The sequence below is a fragment of the Orycteropus afer genome, unplaced genomic scaffold, assembly GCF_000298275.1.
Source record: "Orycteropus afer afer isolate SDZICR_OR568_19922 unplaced genomic scaffold, OryAfe1.0 scaffold00065, whole genome shotgun sequence".
Taxonomy (NCBI): domain Eukaryota; kingdom Metazoa; phylum Chordata; class Mammalia; order Tubulidentata; family Orycteropodidae; genus Orycteropus; species Orycteropus afer.
This window is the reverse complement of record NW_006921652.1, coordinates 3,439,428-3,459,302: the sequence shown is the minus strand read 5'-3', so window position 1 is coordinate 3,459,302 and position 19,875 is coordinate 3,439,428. Positions and strand designations below refer to the sequence as shown.

The 19,875-nt window shown below is 38.7% G+C and overlaps 1 non-coding gene across 1 annotated transcript; it reads left to right on the top strand.

The window, feature by feature from the left end:
- Positions 1–2,429: 2,429 nt before the first annotated feature.
- On the top strand, positions 2,430–2,538 carry LOC122149957. Its single transcript, XR_006163413.1, has one exon. It is a non-coding gene; the product is annotated as a U6 spliceosomal RNA (small nuclear RNA).
- The last annotated feature ends 17,337 nt before the right edge of the window (positions 2,539–19,875 follow it).

Genomic DNA, 19,875 nt, shown 5'->3' with positions numbered 1-19,875 from the left:
AAGAGTCCCACAATGATTCTAAATTGATGGACTAAACCTTTAAGAAGGACAGGGTGAAGAAATTTGGTTTGAGACATCCTACTAAGGGTATGAGTGCTTTGGAATGCCTTTTTGATGGAGACTTAGTAAGATGTTGAGTGAACATTATCTGATATTTACCATAGAGTGGAAGAATTATAATCCATAAAGAGTAAAGACTGAAGACTTGTGATTCTGTTGATTTACTGTTGATTTATCAGATAACCATGTATTATTAATAATAGAAATTACTAGTACTTGGCTGATATTGCTGATGATTAGACGGGCCAAAAAAAAAAAAAAAAGATTTGGTGTCTCACTATACAGTGCATGTTTAACATTACCAACTGCTGGAAAAAAATTTGTATGCCTCAAAATTACATTCTAGAAGAGTAACTGTGATGGTATATAGTTTTTCACTGTTCTGCTGAACATGATAGCAATGTAGCCTATAAGCAGAAAACATTGCTTGAACTATTTTATTTCTCACCTAATTCAAACCTTCATTTTACAGATAAAGATACTGAATCCCTAAGAAGTAGATGGTCTTATGTCAGGAAAAGGAACTTTTTTGTCCACTGGCATTACATTCTCCTGAATCTCATGCATTAATGTCTTGTAGATTTATAAGAGAAAAGTGATTTATGAATCCTGGAGAATGAGAACTAGAAAAAGAATTAGACATGTGTTTAAGTATTCTATGCTTTTGATTTGATAGATGTAAGAGGGCAGGGGACGTTGATTATTGGTATAATCCAGCTGGTCCAAATAAGACAGCTTTTCATTATCTGGGTACTTGGGAGTAGCTAGGATATTTTTATTCTGGTAATGGAGAGATAGTTATGGCCTCTGGGAAAAGTTCTTGGAAACTGTACTTTCTCCAGATGCTCATTTTGAGTGTGGGAGAGATTGGCTTCAAGGCCAAGAGCAACAAACATTATCAAGAGTCTACTGGTCAGAGAACTGAGGATCTTCAAAGGTCTGGAGCCTTGCCATGAAACCCTTGGGATTTTGTCATCATTCTCTACACCAATCTTAAAATTCTTTGAACAACAATAACCATTGAAATTTATGGTCAGTAAAGGAGGCTTAGGCAGAAATGAACCATGGTTGGTGAGCTTTAATATCAATGCCCCTCTACACTTACTCTGGTAGCATAGTGCCTAAGGCATTTGACTGCTAACCAGAAGGCTGGTGGTTCAAACCCACCAGCCACTCCTCGGAAGGAAGGTTGGGCAATCTACTTCTGTAGTGATACTGCCTCAGAAAACCAAGGAGGGGTTGGTTTGAGTCGGATCCAACTAGATGGCCATAGATTTGGTTTTGGTTTCCACATACTCCCGCATGCTTCCAAAAGACAGTCATTTAGTGAGAGAAGCAGTCATTTATGCAAGCCCTAGAGCTTGGTGAGAAGTTATAAAGTACCTCCTGCCCAAGGCTGCCACACTTACTGGCAGAAATTGGTTGAGTATAAAATATCTGGGAGTATTTTCAAATACACTATCTGGTCCTGATAACTGGCTATCACCATAAAGTCACCTAACTTTAATTGTGTAGAAAAAATGTCCTCAAAAGCACATTTAGAGAATCTCAGATTTGGAGCTAAAGAGAATAAGGAAGTCAAGGCATGAGCAATGTATTCCATCTGTAAGCATAAACATCAATGTCAGTAGCATACATGTTGTAAGGGTCCAGACATTGGACATATAGTATGAGAGATGTAGGCAGTCTCAATCCACAACTGCATAATAAGTCTACAAAGGAAAACAGACTGTATACAAGTCTATTAAGAAATAGATTGCATGCACAGCAAAATAAACACTCACAAAACATGGCAGTCTAGTGTCAGAAATACTACATAGACAGTACGACAGGGAACTGACAGAAATTCAACCAGATTCAGAGGAGGACGTGGAACAAGGGATATCATTACTGATGTAAGATAGACCTTGGCTGAAAATAGAGTATACCAGAAAGATATTTACCTGTGTTTCATTGTATTTGACTGTGTGGGTCACGATAAATTATGGATAACATTGTGAAGAATAGGAATTCTAGAGCACAATTAAGTGCTCATGTAGAACTTATATATAGACGAAGAGGCAATCATTAGAACAAACAGAAGGATACTCCATGGTTTAAAAGGAGGAAAGGTATGCAGCAGGGATGTATCATTTCACCAAAATTATTCAATCTGCATGCTGAGCAAATAATCCAAAAGACTGGACTATATGAGGAACATGACATCAAGCCTGGAGGAAGACTCATTAACAACATACAATGTGCAGACAACACAACCTTGTTTGCTGAAAGGGAAGAGGATGTGACCCACTTCCTGATGAAAATCAAAGACTACAGCCTAAAGTAGGGATTACATTTCAACATGAAGAAAACAAAAATCCTCACAACTTGTGCTTGCTTCAGCAGAACATGTACTATAAAATTGGAGCAATACAGGGAGGATTAGCATGGCCCCTGTGCAAGAATGACACGCAAGTTCATGAAGTGTTCTATATTTTTGAGCCTCAAAATACATAAATCAGACTTCAACAGAATTGAAAAGACAATAGATTACTCTACAGTAATAGTCAGAACCTTTAATACACCACTTTCAGTGAAAGATAGAACTAGAAACTCAACAAAGACACAGAAGAACTAAACAATGCAATCACCAACTTGGCCTTATAGATATCTACAGAGCACTTCACACTCTAACAGCACAATATACATTCTTCTCCATGGCACATGAAACATTCTCCAGGATAGACCATATGGTAGACCACAAAGCAACGCTTAGTAAATTTTAAAACATTGAAATACTTCAAAGCAACTTCTTAGATCACAGTGCTATAAAATTAGAAATAAATAATAGAAAGATCAATGGAGAAAGAGCAGACATATGGCTACTGTATAACATGCCCCTTAAAAACAGCTGAGTAATAGAAGAAATAAAAAATGAAATAAAAATTCCCTTTAATCAAAAGAGAATGATAACACAACATACCATATATACGTGCTCTGGTAGCATATAGCATAGTGCCTAAGGTATTTGACTGCTAACCAGAAGGCAGGTGATTCAAACCCTCTAGCCACTCCTTGGAAGGAAGACTGGGCAATCTGGGCAATCTACTTCCATAGAGATACCATCTCAGAAACCCAACCCAAGGAGGGGTTTCTATGAGTCAAAATTTACTCAATGGCATTGACTTTGGTTTTTGTCTACACACACACACACACACACACACACACATATATATATACATATATATAATCAATCAAAGATTATTAGTGGTGACCAGAGGGAGGAGGAGGGAGGGGAAAACTTTTGTTTGCGGGTCATTGAATTTATGCTAATAGTTGTGGGATATTTTGGAAAGGAAAGCAATAATGGTGGCACAACATAAAAAATGTCACCTATATCCCTGAGCTGTAAATGTGGACATTCTTATGTCAGTTATTGTCTTATGTCACTTTGTGTGAAAGTTTTCACCACAATAATTAAAAACAAAAAATCCTCAAAATTATACTAATAAGCGACATTAAGATAAATGGAGAAGTGATTGAAATTTTCAAAAATTTCATTTTACTTGGTTCCACAATCAATGCCCATGGAGGCAGCAGCCAAGAAATCAAATGATTTATTGCATTGGGAAAATCTGCTGGAAAAGACCTCTTTATAGTATTAAAAAGCAAAGATATTCCTTTGAGGACTATGGGATGCCTGACCCAAGGCATGATATATTCAATTGCTTCATACATATATGAAAGCTGCCAAATGACTTATGCTTTTTGTGAAGAATATTGAATATACCATGGGCTTCCAGAGGAAAGAGCAAATATGTGTTGGAAGAAGTAAAGCCAGAATGCTCACTGAAGGTGAGGATGGTAAGAGTTCATAGCACATACTTTGGACATGTTATTAAGAGGGACCAGTCCCTGGAGAAGGATATCAAGTTTGCTATAGTGCAGGTAAGCAAAAAAGAGAAAGACCCTCAACCAGATGGATTGGCATCATTGTTGTTATGTGCCATCTAGTCGGACCCAACACATAGCGACCCCTCCTTGGGTCTCTGAGGCAGTATTACCATGGAAGTAGATTGCCCAACCTTCCTTCCAAGGAGTGGCTGTGGGTTTGAACCTTCTGTTTAGCAGTCAAGTGCCTTAGGCATTATGCTACCAGAGCTCCAGTGTGTACAAAAATGGGATCAAACATAGCAATGATTATGAGCATGGCACAAGATCGGGCAGAGTTTCTTTTTGCTGTTCATAGGACTGCTATGAGTCAGAACCAATGTGACAGTACTTAACAAGTGTCAGAAAATGCCAACAAACATAATTTCCCTCTTTCTTATCTGATTTTCATACACATCAAACCCTCACTCATGCTATACAGATGCTTGACTTGATTCAGGAAAGTCTGAATCCCAGAATTTAATGGAATAAAAGTACACTTTGCTAGTTTCAAGTGTGTAGTTCACTGCATCTTTGTTTCAATTTATAAAATATGTTGCTCATCTTTAAAAGGGGATATATTTTAATCAATTTTACTAGGTTTTTAAAAATAACTATTTTAAATTCTTCGTTTTCTTTTCAGTGTTATAAGAACAGGTCTCAGCCTATTTCCTAACCAAAAATATATCAATCTCAGTGAGCCTCCCACTCTACCTCAGTACTTTCATTGTTCTTCTAAAAGACTTTTATCTCTCTACTGAATACTGAACTTCTTTCCTTTTTCGTCTCTCCCCTCCCCTTGTTTTTAGAAACATCTTGAAATTGAATTGAAGTGAATTGAATGAAGAATGTCAAAGTCAATTTTCAGTTGGTTGGAAATGATAGGCAATTGAAGATTCTAATGATATGATGTAATAAGAAGTCTCCCTCACAAAGAGGTTATGTTTCTTCCAATTGTTCATATTATGAGGACAGTACTACTTCTGTATAATCTATCTCTGTTACTGGTAGGGCCATAACATAAGCCTAAGGGCTAACTGCTTTCATCATTGTCAAATCACCACAAATGTTCTACTGAAAACAGATAATATCCCTGCAGAACTAGCTTGAAGGAGAGGCTACTATGTGATTCACACTTGGATGGGCCTGATGGCAAAGTGTAGTAAATATTGGGGCCCAGTCATTTGCAGCAATGAATGTCCAAGAGATGAACTGGCAACATTACCACTCTTGGGCTACTTCTCAACCTCTATCATTTACCATGAGGTTACAGAGAGAGACCACTGACTGCTGTGGATTACAAACACTAATGCAGGTGTCGTGCATATGGCAGAAATGTTTCAGTCAGTGGAATCTAGGTTCACTCAGAACAGAGCTCCTGGTTTATGTACAGGGAATACATTCCATTCATCCTGAAGTTTTAAAATACTGGAAATTGCTGTATTATCCCACATTTGGCACATTACACATCTTTAGAAGTTGCATCCATGAGACAGGTACTACAAGAGCAAGGGCATTACCTGCAAGGTAGAAGTCTTTGACTTCCATTTTTGGCTCTGGCTTGTCAGAAGAAGATATTTATCGTACTGAATCCTCCCATGTGCCTCTCTCTTTCTCAATTTCACCACCCTCAAACCCTTCCTTTGCTATCTATAAACAGAATTCTAAAGTGATAGGCTTTCAGGATATATTGCATTAATACATCATCAGTATTGTCATTATGATGTATTAACACAATGCATCATCATAGACCTGTCAGAGTCATGATTTATGACTCGAAAATGTGTTGCAGTATAGAGAGGCATCAGGGACCCCCTTGACTGAATGCTTGTTTATTTTTACGCTTAAGGGCTTTGAAAGTAAGTTTCAGAATGCTTCTCCTCAAATAAGTATTAGGGGAAAACTTTGAAAAGGGGACTACATTTCAAAACACTGGAGGGGCCAGTGGGTCACACTTAAGATATAAAGGTTTATGTTTTCCCAGACCACTTTAAGTTTAGAATCAAACTTCCATACTCCAAGTTATTTGGCTCCTGCTGGAAGAATCTGGACTTTTCCATGTCTTTCCATCCTTCTATTTAGAAATCCCTTAGTAGTTAAAGTGTATGAGGTGTGGTAGGAAAGATCATATTAGAGGCTTTCTTTCTGCTTCCAAAAAATAGCCAATGAAAAGTTTATGAATTATAACAAAATATTTTCTGATATAATGCTGGAAGGTGAGCCTCCTAGGCTGGTGGACAGTATCCAATAGGCTTTCGTTCTTTCTTTCTGCAAAAAGTAATAAGGATAGTGTTATATTTTATGAGACTAACAAATGTGATTATGCAGGGAAATTTTGTTTGCAAGGTAGCTGGGTGCTGGCATTACATATAATATTTTTCTGAGCATTAAGTTCTTTCAATGTTCTCAACAAAGTATTAAGCACATATTGCATAGACAGCATTGAGCCCAGTGCCAAGAGATGGACAAATGATGTGCCGCCATGCATTCTGAAAGTGTGTGTGTGTGTGTGTGTGAGGGGGGGGGGACATATACAGAAAATTATTGTTATTAGTTGCCATTGAGTGGGTTTCGACTTATGGTGACCTATGTATAATAAAACAGGAGGTTGCCTGTCCTGCATCACCTTCATAGTCATTGGTGTGCTTGAGTCCACTGCTGTGTCTGTTGGATACTGCCTTCCAACCTAGAAGGCTCACCTTTCAGCATTTTATCAGACAATATTTTGTTGTGATTCATAAAGTTTTCATTGGCTATTTTTTGGAAGCAGATGACGAGCCTTCTTTCCTAGTGTATCTTAGTCTGGAAGCTCCATTTTGCCCATGGAAACCTGTCCACCATGGGTGATCCTGCTGGTATTTGACATACAGATGGCATATATCCCAGCAGCAGAGCAAAACATAAGACACAACCACACAACAAACTGACAGACGGATAGATGGTGGATATAGAAAATTAAAGCAAGCTAAAAAGTAATATTGTATCATTTGAATTACAATAACCCAAGAAATTATTGGGATGGGAAAAAATTCATTAGAAAAGGCTTCTGGAAGAGATTAACGAACTCTAGTGGTGCTGTGGTAAGGCCTACTTCCGTAAAGATTTACAGCCTTGGGAACCCTATGGGGGTCACTGTGAGTCTGAATCAATTCATTGGCAGTGGGTTTGGGTTGGCTTTCTGGAAGAGATTAGTCATGTAGCAAAGTTGGAAGCATCAGGAGAGAGGGGTATTTGACTAATCTTCAACTAGAAGACAACAATCCTTTCCAGAATACATTTTCCCTCACTTGTCCACCAAAGCCTTATTTCTTAAGATCTGAGGCAGCACTAAAATTGGATTCTGCAAACTTGGATAGATTTTGGTCCTTCCAGCCTTCTCTGCACAGCCTGCACACACCTTTCAATTTGTCTAGCCAATAGCATTATCACTTATATTAATTACAAAATCTGTGGTGATTAAAAAGGTAGAAAATGTGTTTGGCCAAGGGTTCCCTAGTGTCATATCCAAGAACCTGGGGCATAGTCCTAAACGTGGCAAGACAGAGCAAATGTCACCTTAAGGCGATCTTATACCTCAACACATTTTTTCTCATTGCAGCAATGCTTAATATAATTACAGCCAGGCCTACTTTTTCTAGGCTCAGTGCATCCCTATGTCTAGGGAGCCGGAAATGTAACTGGAAAAGAATTCACTAGCACGTGAGGCAGATAATTTGCCAAGAGTTTGTTAATCTGAAGGTTTGTTTTCTTATCCAAATATAAAAGGAGTTTGCAAACTGGTTCAGATTAACTGGGTCACATTGTATATTTTATTAACTTTTAAAACTTCTTTTTTTTTCCTTTGCACATTAAAAAAAATGTACATAGAATTAGACGGGGGTGGTGAGGGTGAATGAAGGTTGTCTACTCAATAAAAGTTATAAGGAGAGATGTGTCAGCTGTTTAATTTCCACATTCTGGTTTGGACCAGAAACAGCTGCAAAGTATCTACTCTTAACTCAAGCCTTTTATAACTTTTACTGACTTCTTATTCAAAATATGCCTTTCATTGATTTCCTAAGAAATCTCACCTCAGAGAGGTCCATGGAGGGAAGGAGAAACACACCTGAGTATTTTATGCAACTTGACCAACAAAGAAGAGTCAAAAGCCTCAAGGTAATGAGGTTATTAGCTTCAGGCATGTCTATAGGCCTACTATATTTTCTAGAAAAGCAAAATTACATTGTTTCTCCCACATTTACTGCTCTATAATCACAGTGACTGCAATAGTTAAAATCCATTGGCACCCCATTGTCCTCAAGTTAATGTCTAAATTCCTTGGCATGCATTCAAATGTCTTCATAAACTAGCCTTTCTTTACATCTCCACCCTTATCCTCCACTATTTATATGCCTTAAATTCTAAGTTCTTGCCACACTGAGCTATGGACTGTCTCACACTGGCCAGCCTGTCTCGTGTTTCCATACCTTGCAAGTGCTGTTTCCTCTGTCGTTCTTGCCCCTACCTTTCCCACATTTTTCCTGGTTAACTCTTCATCACTCTCTCCAGGATTTTTTTTCTTACCACTTGAAGACAAGAGCCAGTTACTTATCCTGTATGTTTTCACAGTAATACTTTGCCTGGATGATCATGGTTGTGATCATATTTTACTGAAATAACTATATTGCCCTGATATCCTTGACAAAAAAATTGATCCTCACAATTAGGACTGTGTCTTCTTCTCAGTTCTAACTCCCATTATCTAGGAGTCTCTGAATGGTCATGGTAAACACACTCAGCTGCTAAACAGAAGGTTGGAAGTTCAAGTCCACCCAGAGGAGGACTTAAAAGAAAAGCCAGGCAATCAACTTCTGAAGAAATCAGCCGTATAAAATCCTACAGCATACAATTCTACTCTGACACACATGGAATCACCATGAATTGGAGTCAACTCAGTGAGGGCTGTTTTGATATTTTGGTTTTAAATCTAGCATACCAAAAACCAAAAATCAAACTCACTGCCGTCCAGATGATTCAACTCATAGTGACCCCTCCTTGGGTTTCCGAGGCAATATCTCTATGGAAGTAAATTGCCCAATCTTCCTTCTGAACAGTGGCTTGTGGGTTTGAACTGCCAGCCTCTGGTTAGCAGTTAAATGCCTTAGGCACCATGACATCAGAGCTCCCAAATCTAGCATGTTGTTCATATAAATGTGTGACAAATATGCAAATATTATAATACATATATTAGTTCCATATCCTTCTAAATATCTTTCATTAAGTTATGAGGCATAAACAAAAAAGTTATGTGAATTTGTAAATATATTAAATTGCTTTAATATTTTGACACATTAGCAAAACAGCAGGCTCCTTTACCTCTACCCCAGCTCCTGTGTAAACTGTAGACTCAGAGAGTACTCAATATGTATTGTATGATCAATTAATTAATAGAAGCTCTTTGAGCAATCTACTTCCATAGAGATACTGCCTCAGAAACCCAAAGAGGGGTCGCTGTGAGTCGGATCTGACTCAACAACAGTAAGTTTGAGTTTTTGTGCACAGTGGGAAAATTGACAAGTGTGTTATACAGAAGGAAGAGTCACCGCCCAGTCTAGTCCCCTGTATTGCTGCTATTTGTGACATGCTGTAACTATTATTGAAAATAATAAAAATCTCTTTTTCATTTACATCAATTTAGGCATATGTTCCTTGGCCATTAACTGTCTTGATCAAAAATTGGTTCATCATCAGGAAGACTTTAGTTTAGTGCAGCATATGTTTTCAGAAATTCAAAAAGGCTTCATTGTCCCTTTATGGGCCCCCTTAAATCCCTATGGTCTAAAGTGTCTTGTCAGCATTTTCCCACTTGTGCTGAGAGGTTTGAGTCCCATAAAAATGTTGATGGTCCTGGCAGAGAGGTGACTCTCAGTCACCAAGATTCTCGTGCCTGAGATCAGTAGCGTCACTCCAATTGTCTTTCAAGTTCTTCGGTGCATTTCTTGGTGAAGAAACACAGTCCCTTAGAAGGCTGGTCGGTTAACCCAGTAGCAGGCAATTGTCTCTACAATGCTGTGACTACACCTTGCCATCCAGCAGATAGCAGAGCCATAGAAAACAATTTGGGATGTAAAAAGTTTGACAAGGGAAGGATTCTTAGAAAAGATTGGAACAATTATCCTGGCTAAGTATAGTGTGTAGAAGCCCATGGGCACCTAAGGATCAGTCTGATAATACTGATGCCTGGAATAGAGTTGAAGTTTCCAGTGGAGGGGAGGAGAACCAAAGACAGGCTGTACAAACTTTACACTTTTTCTTTCCAGCTCAGCCTTGACCAGAATCCAGGATAGTGCCCTGGCTCCTATCTAATAGTTAGAGGTTTAAGTCTACCTAGAGGTGCCTAGGAAGAAAGGCTAGGCAATCTAACTTTGAAAAAATCAGGCAATTCTACTCTAATACACATGGGATCAACATGATTCAAAGTTGACTTCATGATGGATGACTGGCTTTATGCCTTAACCAGAGGTGGAATTTGAGAATACAATGATGGTAACCCTGGCAACCACCTTCAGCTAACCTAAGGGTATTTTAGTAGCTCAATGGAGACTGAGGACATTGCAATCAAACATTTACAGCCTCTCATTAGTAGTTAGAGGATCTTGGACAGATCGTATCAAAACAAAGTTTATTCACTTGTAAAATGAGAATTACAATGCTTATCTTGTAAGGCTGTTTGAAGATTAGAGATAATGCATGCTGGGGTACAGTGAGTGCTTAATTTTCCTTCCCCTTTAGTAGAATTGCAATATCTTTTCAGATTGGCATTTAATGTAGATGTCATCACTGTTGACCAAAAAAGTGTTCTCAGGGACAGCGTACATACATGAGAGGCTGGGAAATAAGACATATCCATAACCTCTTAGATTTAGTAATGCTGTAGGGTCACTGTAGGGTCATATTTAGATTTAGGGTGGCTATTGGGGTCACAATGGAGCTCTGGTGGCACAATGCCTAAGGCATTTGACTACTAACCAGAAGGCTGGTGGTTCAAACCCACCGGCCAGTTCTCAGAGGGAAGAATGAACAATCTACTTCTGTAGAGATACTGACTGCCCCGGAAACCCAAAGAGGGGTCGCTATGAGTCGGATCCAACTGGATGGCAGTGAGTTTTTTGTTTTGTTTTGTTTTTTTCATTGGGATCACAATAGGGTTGCTGTAGTGTCAGTATGAGTTGGAATCCATTAGGACAATCAATGGATTGGTTTGGTTTTAAAGGACAAAAGTAATGCTGAAGTCAGCTGTATTTTTCTGATGTCCAAGCCATAGTGTGAAAAAAAAAAAACGTGAAAATTCAGTCAATTAATTATAAGCACTCTATCTCCAAAAATCCAGGTATTTAGCTGTGTTTAGAAAACAGTATATGTCTTGATGACTTTCCATTTGTCATCTGTATGGCTTGGCCTTTTAGAGGGAGAGTCATCAATATAGATTCCACTGCCATTTTGAGCCTCAGGTTTTCTATCCCTCATCAATCCAGATCATGGGCTACATTACTGACCCACTCTGCTCCCTAGAAGGCCCAGATGTATCTCTTTGTTATTGTCTTAATGAGCCTTTTTGCTCTATTCCTGAGGAGAGTTCTTAAAAAAAGAGAGTTTTGAACAAATTTAAATCTTGTTAAGCAGAAATTAATCTACTTTTATTTAATTTTAGTTTATTTTTAAATTCCCTGAGTGATGCCTTTATTTATTATTATTAATTTCACTGTTTTGAAATTCATCTTATTGTTTCTCAGCACAGTTGAGGTTGAGGTGTCTGTCTCTTGCCAAATCACAGATAGAATTGCCAACAATTGAATGGAATTTTTAAGAGATGAGTCAGAAATAAATAAATTGAAAACATTCAAGGCTGAAGGGACTTTATCTAGCCCAACCTTCCATTTCACAGATGAACTTGAGGCTCCAAGGTTTGAAATGATCTTTCCAAGTTCACCATAATAGTTTATGGCAAAATTGGCCTCTTCCAAGTTTAGTATCTTTCCTTCTAAAATAAAAACACATCCCCAAAGTTTTGAAAGAAACAGTAGCTAGTATAGTTGCAGTGTAATGAGTTTCTTTTATGTGGCCTTTCTAGCCCTGGATTTATAATTCTCCCAAAATGATTAGTAGAGCTGCAATCTGCCAAGTGACTGATTGGTCCACTAGCCACCTAAGTGGCTTGTAATCCACCTAATATGATTGAATGGCTTATGGATCTGTGCAGATGATCGGTAGGTTTATGATCTTGCTAGGAACGCTGTGCCTTGACATTGACGAGGAGTTTTCCTATGTTTGCAGTAAAATTCACAAGGCTTTTGGGGACCTTCTGAAGAACAAGAACCTGGAGCAGAACACATCTTTGGACCCAAAGTCCCTGTGCTGAGTACATCCTAGACCCAAATAAAAGACTTGTAATTCTGAAGACAGAGAGAGAGAGCAACTAAGGTGAGACAGGGAGAGAAAATGGGCACCTCCAGGCAAGAGCTCACCAGTGGAGCTGGGTGTTCCATAAAGGGGAAGCAACCACAGTTCAGGCTTATACAAGGGTTTGGTGTTGGTGAACAGGGCAGACAACACATTTCCTGCTGAGAGCCGTAACACTTGCCTAGCAAGACAGAAGCCTCAATGTGCTCCATGAAGGGGTTGTGTGCTCTGTCTCTCCCCACAGTGTGGCAGAAGCAGGAGGCGGCAGTGACGTGAACACAGCATCTGATCTGAACCACAGAGTGTTTGAGCTACAGCCAGCCTGCTGAGTGACATAAGAATGGAATTGGTTAATCTGAGAAAGGGCAAACTGGGTTCTCCTTTGAAACATAAGTGAATCTCCTACAAAGTGGGTCAGGTGTAGACAAGATCAGATCATCATACTAAATCTATCCCTATTGTTTCAATTTGCTTTCTATAAATAATAATACCACCCACCAGCCACTCCTCGGAAGGAAGGTTGGGCAATCCTACTTCCGTAGTGATACTGCCTCGGAAACCCAAGGAGGGGTCGCTATGAGTCGGGGCCGACTCGACGGCACATAACAACAACAACAACAACAACAAATAATAATACACCCACTCTTCACTTACTTATCAATGTGGTTAAGTTCTAAAGGTCAGGTCATTATGCAAATATCAGCATTATGTGAAAATGGAGGATGGCCACATCAGATCACAAAATAGGGGATAAGTGTACCAAAATTTAACTGCTAAATTACATCATTGGATAACTACCAAATTACATATTACACAACTGCTAAGCCACTGAAAATCATTGCCCAGACAGATTGATACATAACCTTAACCATAACAGCCAGCATTACTCTCGCCTTACATCTTGGCACTCATTACTGCCAGATGTATGCCATTAGTGGACAAAATAGCTGTATGGCAGATTTTTTACTACGGTCATAAATGTAAAATATAAGATAATGAGATAGTCAATAAGTGAGAAGTAAGTGTAATGGCTTTTACTTTGCCAACAGTGTATACACGACTCATGTGTATGGCTCAATCATTGGATGAACATGGCACCCATGGAGTGACTGATCATACTGGATCAACCATTAGGTGAAATCCTCATGCCTAGTAATCTTATTGTTGCTTGGAATTCTGAGATACAATCTGCCATGTACAATACAAAAATCATGATGGACTACTGAAGGAAACTAGGACATTGCAGTGCATCAAATGACCTTTGGCAGCAGTTTCAAAGAACATAGCCAATTCTTTCATCAGTAAGTGAAAGAGATCTGGACAAAAGAGCACATCTGACAATTCCAGAATTCTTATTATCTCTTATACTGGTGCAGTGTTTTCAACCAGGAAGCACACATACACATCACCTCTGGAGACATTTGGTTATGTATGGAGATATTTTGGTTATCACAACTGGAGGGAAGGTTGCTACTAGTATTTAGTGGGTGGAGGCCAGGGATGCTGTCAAACACCCTACAGTGCACAGGACAGTCCCCTTAAACAAGGATATCTTATGCAAATGTCAACAGTGCTGAGGTTGAGAAACCCTGGTTTAGTGGCTCTCAACTTTATCAGAACATCTATGTTTAATAATACCTTCTACTATCCTGAAATGAAATCAATAGAAATATTAACTTGCCTACATACATAATTAAATATAAAGAAGTAAAAGTTAAACAGTGTGTAAGAAAATAATACACACTTTAATGTATAAAACTCAAAGACAAGGACACCAGAAGTCATCAGGTGCTTGTAAATATACATGACTCATCACTGAGAAGATTCTATGTAGAAGACCGGTAGAAGTACAAATGCTACAGATTGTTTTGCTGTCAATGATATGACTTTATGAGATGATGAGTGATGAACATGTTTTGATAAAGTTTCAAACAAAATAAAATCTCTCACCAATTCTACCAGCAGAATATATTAACAGTTGTTGTTGAGTCAATTCTGACTTATACTGACTCCACGTATGTCAGAGTAGAACAATATTCCATAAGGTTTTAAATGGCTGGTTTCTCAGAAGTAGATCACTAGGCCTTTCTTTCTCAGTATCTTTCAGTGGACTCGAACCTCTAACATTTGGGTTAGCAGCCAAGGACATTAACCATTTGCACCAACCAGTGGCTCTGAGTATACATTAAGACCATGTTTGAGGTACTTGTTTGTTTGCAAAAGAGTGTGAATATGTAGTGGGATATCCAGAAGTACTGTAGGTCCTCAGAAATTATAGCTGATTCTCAGTCACACAGTCCATATTGCAAATTCTCTTATTTGCTAAAATCACTCACAATACTTAATGGTCATTTGTGGATGTGAGCATGCACAGGGTAGCAAAAGAATCTCACCTGAGCTTAATAAGATCCATTTGGGTATTTGCTATCATCAGACCTTTCTTCCAAGGCATCTCTGATGAATTTGAACTATCAAAATTTCAGTTAGTAACTAAAGGCTTAACCATTTGCACCATCCAAGAACTCTATTTTAGTAGTGTGAGAAGTTTAGAGAAGTCATTAGGTAATGCAAGTCACGTCAGCTGGAGGTTCAAATGCACTCAGAGGTGTCTCAGAAGAAAGGCTTTCCTGGTTATCTACTTCTGAAAAATCAGCCATTGAAAACTCTATGGAGCATAGCTCTTCTCTGACACATATGAGGTTACCAAGAGTCAGAAGTGATTCAACAGTAACTAGTTGGAAAATTTTATGGAACTTAACTAACACGAACACCAAGAATTGACAGTATTTATTTTGCAGGACTCTCCAGCACCTTATAGGACAAGTAACACCCCTGTCACACCCTAAATGTTTAAACAATCAAAAACTGTCCATATATTTCTAAACTGTCTTCTCGGAGACAATATTTCCCCCTCTGAGAACCATTGATTTAGACAGTACATAAGTGAATACATTAATCTGCTTGAATGTGAAGAAGCTCCTTTTATGAAGTAAAAAAGATGGAGACTAATATGTGTTCTCTGTGATTACAATCAGAATACCTTTGGTGGGCTTTTCTTTAGTTTTAAGAAAAAGCCAAATTGACACCTAAATTTCCCATGTTGCTGTTGTTGCTTAACTATTTTCAAAAATTATATGACACCATTTCACAATAAGTAAAAGGTGTGGTTGCATTGATCCAATGATATTTCCAAATATATGTTTCTTCTTTAAATAGTTCTTTATTTTTAATGTAAAGAACATCAATTTTTATATTTGATTAATTCCATGATGGTTGACTATGGCGATAGCAAGCAAAGCAAAATAAAACAACAGCCCAGTTTCTGAAAAACTATTTCTTCTTCTTTTTTTTTCAACATTTTTTTCTTTAATTATGATTTGGGTGAAAGTTTACAGAGCAAATTCACTTTCCATACAGCAGCTCACATACACTTTGTCTCATGACATTGTCTACAATTTACCAGAACGTAACAGCTCCCCTCTCACTTCCTCCCCATAGTTACCTCTTCCCTGTGACCTTCCCTTCATGCACTCCTGTCCACTGAGCTGTCTCCCCGTGCATACACAGCTCTTCTATTCTCCCATGATTGATCTCTCCAAGGAGTGTATCTACCTATTGTAAATGTTCAGCTCATATGCCTGTCTTTTGTTTGGCTGGAAGCCAAAGGACTGGGTTCAATCCTAGACTTGAAGGGCAGCTAGAGGCCATAGTCTCAGTGCTTCTATCAGACCAGCAAACTTGGTCCCCCCTTTTTTTTTTTTTTTAATGATTTTGAATTTTGTTCCACATTGTTCTCCCACTCTATCCAGTGTCTCCTACATAGATCCCACTCCAAGAGGTTAACAGTGGTAGCTGGGCACCATCTAGTTCTGATCTCATAGTTGTATAGGTTGATGATCACATGGTGTACCAGTTGCTTGGATTAATTGTTCCATGAATCTTTGGTTTTCTTCATTCTTCTTTGCTCTGGACGAGGAGAGACCCATCTTTGCATCTAGATTGCTGCTTGCAAGCTTTTAAGATCTCAGTCGCTACTCACCTAAGTAGGATATGGAACAATGTTTTGTGTAGTATGTTACGCCAATTGAGCTTGATGTCCCCTGCGAATATAGTCCCAAGCCCACAGGTCCAACTACTGGCTCCCTTTGGGTAGCTGGCTGTGACCACCTATCCACCCATATATCCATGTTTGCCTTCACTGACAACGCAGTACTGTATGTGCAAAAAGGTTTATCTTTGTTGTCTGTACCTCCCATAAACCTTTCTATGTCTTCCTCTTCCTCAATTGCTGCCGTGTTAATCACTCACATTTGGTACATCGCCCTTCTCTTCACCTAAATCAATACTTGTCTCTACCTATCTAACAGTGTTCCCTACACTCCCCTCTCGCCCCTGCTAAGCAACAAAGAAAACTTCCTTCCATATATAAACCTTTCCTTGACTTTTTTTACAATAACGGACTAATACAATATTTGTCCTTCTGTGACTGACTTATTTCACTCAGTGTAATGTCCTCCAAGTTCATTCACGTTGTGAGTTTTTTTGCCTATTGTACTCCTAGGAAGGAAGATGAGGTGATCTACTTCCGTAATGATACTGCCTCAGAAACCCAAGGAGGGGTCGCTATGAGTCGGATCCGACTTGATGGCACATAACAACAACACAACACAACATGTTATTCTTTAGGGTTGTATAGTATTACATTGTGTGTATGTACCATAGTTTGGTTATCCATTCTACAGTAGATGGGTACCTACGTGGTTTCCATCTTTTGGCTACTGTAAATTGTGCAGTGATGAACATGGGTGTGCATATATCTGTTCATGTCCCGGCTCTCACTTCTTTAGGATATATACCTAGTAACAGAACAGCTGGGTCAAATGATATTTCTAATTCCAAATTTCTAAGGAATTGCTGTACTGCTTTCTACAGTGGTTATATCATTTTATCGTCCCATCAGTAGTGTATGAGAGTCCCAATCTCTCCACATCCTCGCCAGCATTTGATATTTTCTGTCTTGTTGAACTTTGCTACTAGTGCTTGGACAAGATGATATCTTGTTGTTTTGATTTGCATCTCTCTAATGGCTAATGATCATGAGCATTTCTTCATATGTTTATTGGCCACCTGACCAACAAACTTCCAACAACACTTCTTTGCTGAATTGTCTATTCATGTTTTCAGCCCATTTTTTAAATTGGATTTCTTATCTTTTTGTTGTTGAGGTGCTGGAGTTTTCTATAAATTCCAGAGCTAAGTCCCTTGTCAGATTTGTCATTGCCAAATATTTTTTCCCAAACTGTAGGTTCTCTAAGAGAAGAAGTCTTTGGAAGCACATAGAAATTTTATTTTCAGAAGTCCCATTCATCTAGTTTCTCTTCTGCTGTTTGTGTGTTTTGGGTTATACTTGATAACCTATTTATGCCATATATTAGATCCCCTACATTTAGCCCTAGTTTTTCATTGAGGAACTCTATAGTTTTATGTTTCACATTTAAGTCTTTGATCCATGTGGAGTTAGTTTTTGTGTATGGTGTGAGGTACAGATCTTGTTTCATTTTTCTGCAAATGGATATTCAGTTTTGCCATCACCATTTATTAAATTACATTCTCTTCTCCATTTAATGGATTTCAGCCCTTTGTCAAAGATCAGCTGACCATAGGTAAATTGATGTATTTCTAGGTTCTCAATTCTATTATATTTTTCTATGTGTCTGTCCTTATACCAATACCAGGCAGTTTTGACTACTGTGGCTGTATAATAGGTTTTGAGATCCAACAGTGTGAGACCTCCTACTTTGTTCTTCTTCAGTAATGCTTTGCTTATCTGAGATCTCTTTTCTGTCCATATAAAGTTAGTGATTGGTTTTTCCATATCCTTCAAGAATTTTGATGGGCTCTGGATTGGGATTGCATTGACTGTATAGATTGCTTTGGGTAGAATTGACACTTTCACAATGTTCAATTTGCCTATTCACGAGCATGGTGTGTTCTATTTATGTAGATTTCTTGAAGTAGTCTTTTATAGTTTTCTTTGTACAGGTCTTTTGTGTACCTGGTAATATTTATTTCCAAGTATTTTATTGTTTTTGCTAGCTATTGTAAATGGTATTGATTTCCTTATTTCTTTTTCAGCAATCTCTTTGCTGGTGCAGAGGAATCCAACTGAATTTTGGATGTTGATCTTATAACTTGCATGATGCTAAATCTCTCAATTAGTTCCAGTAGATTTTTGACTGACTTTCTTGGGTTTTCTAGGTATAGGATGATATCCTCAGCAAATAGGGATAGTTTGACTTCTTCCTTACCAATTTGGATGCCTTTGATTTCCCTATCTTGCCTTATTGCCCTGGCTAGGACTTCCAATACAATGTTGAATAGGAATGGTGATAGAGGACAGACTTGTCCAGTTCCTGTTCACAAGGGGAATGGTTTCAGTCTCTCTGCATTGAGTATAATGTTGGCTGTTGGTTTTGTCTATATTCCCTTCATTATGTTGAGGAATGTCTCTTCTATTCTTATTTTGCTGAGAGTTTTGATCAGGAATGGGTGTTGGATTTTATCAAATGCTTTTTCTGCATTGACTGATATGATCTTGTGGTTCTTTTCCTTTGTTTTATTTATGTGGTGGATGATGTGGATAGTTTTCCTAATATTGTACCATCTGTGATAGTTGGAGCTGTGTGTCAGCTTGGCTGGACCACAATTCTGGGTGGTTTAAGCAATTGTGATGTGGGTTGTTCCCATGATGGGATCAGATGTATATGTTTTGAGCAGCCAGTCTCTTGAAAGGGAGTTTCCCTAGGCGTGTGGGCTGCTTGCAGTATATTTATGAACATCCTGGGAAAAGAGACACTCTTCTGTGGATCAGGATTCTGTTGTGCTGCCTACAACTGTCCATGAGTGCACAATCCACCATTTGGCCTGGTGATCTCGGATTCCTCATTTGTTGGAGTCAACAGCCAGTATACTGCCTGCCAACCTTGAGCTCATCAGCCCCTGCAGCTGTGTGAGTCAGGAAAAGCCTCCAGTTTGGTGATTGATCCAAGAACTTGGTACAGTTCTAAAAGTGTGTGAGCCATTTTCCTAAGATAAATTCTCTCTCTCTCTCTCTCTCTCCCTCCCTCTCTCTCTCTCTCTCTCTATATATATATAACCTTTATTGGTTTTGCTTCTCTAGAGAACCCAGTCTAACACACCATCCTTGCATACTTGATATGAACCCCACTTGATCATAATGAATTATTTTCTTGATATGTTGATGGAGTCTATGGGCTAGGATTTTGTTGAAGATTTTTGCATCTATAATCATGAGGGAGGGAGCTCTGGTAGCATAGTGGCTAAGGCACTTGACTGCTAACCAGAAGGCTGGCGGTTCAAACCCACCAGCCACTACTTGGAAGGAAGATGGGGCAATCCATTTCCATAGTGATACTGCCTTGGAAACCCAAAGAGGGGTCACTATGA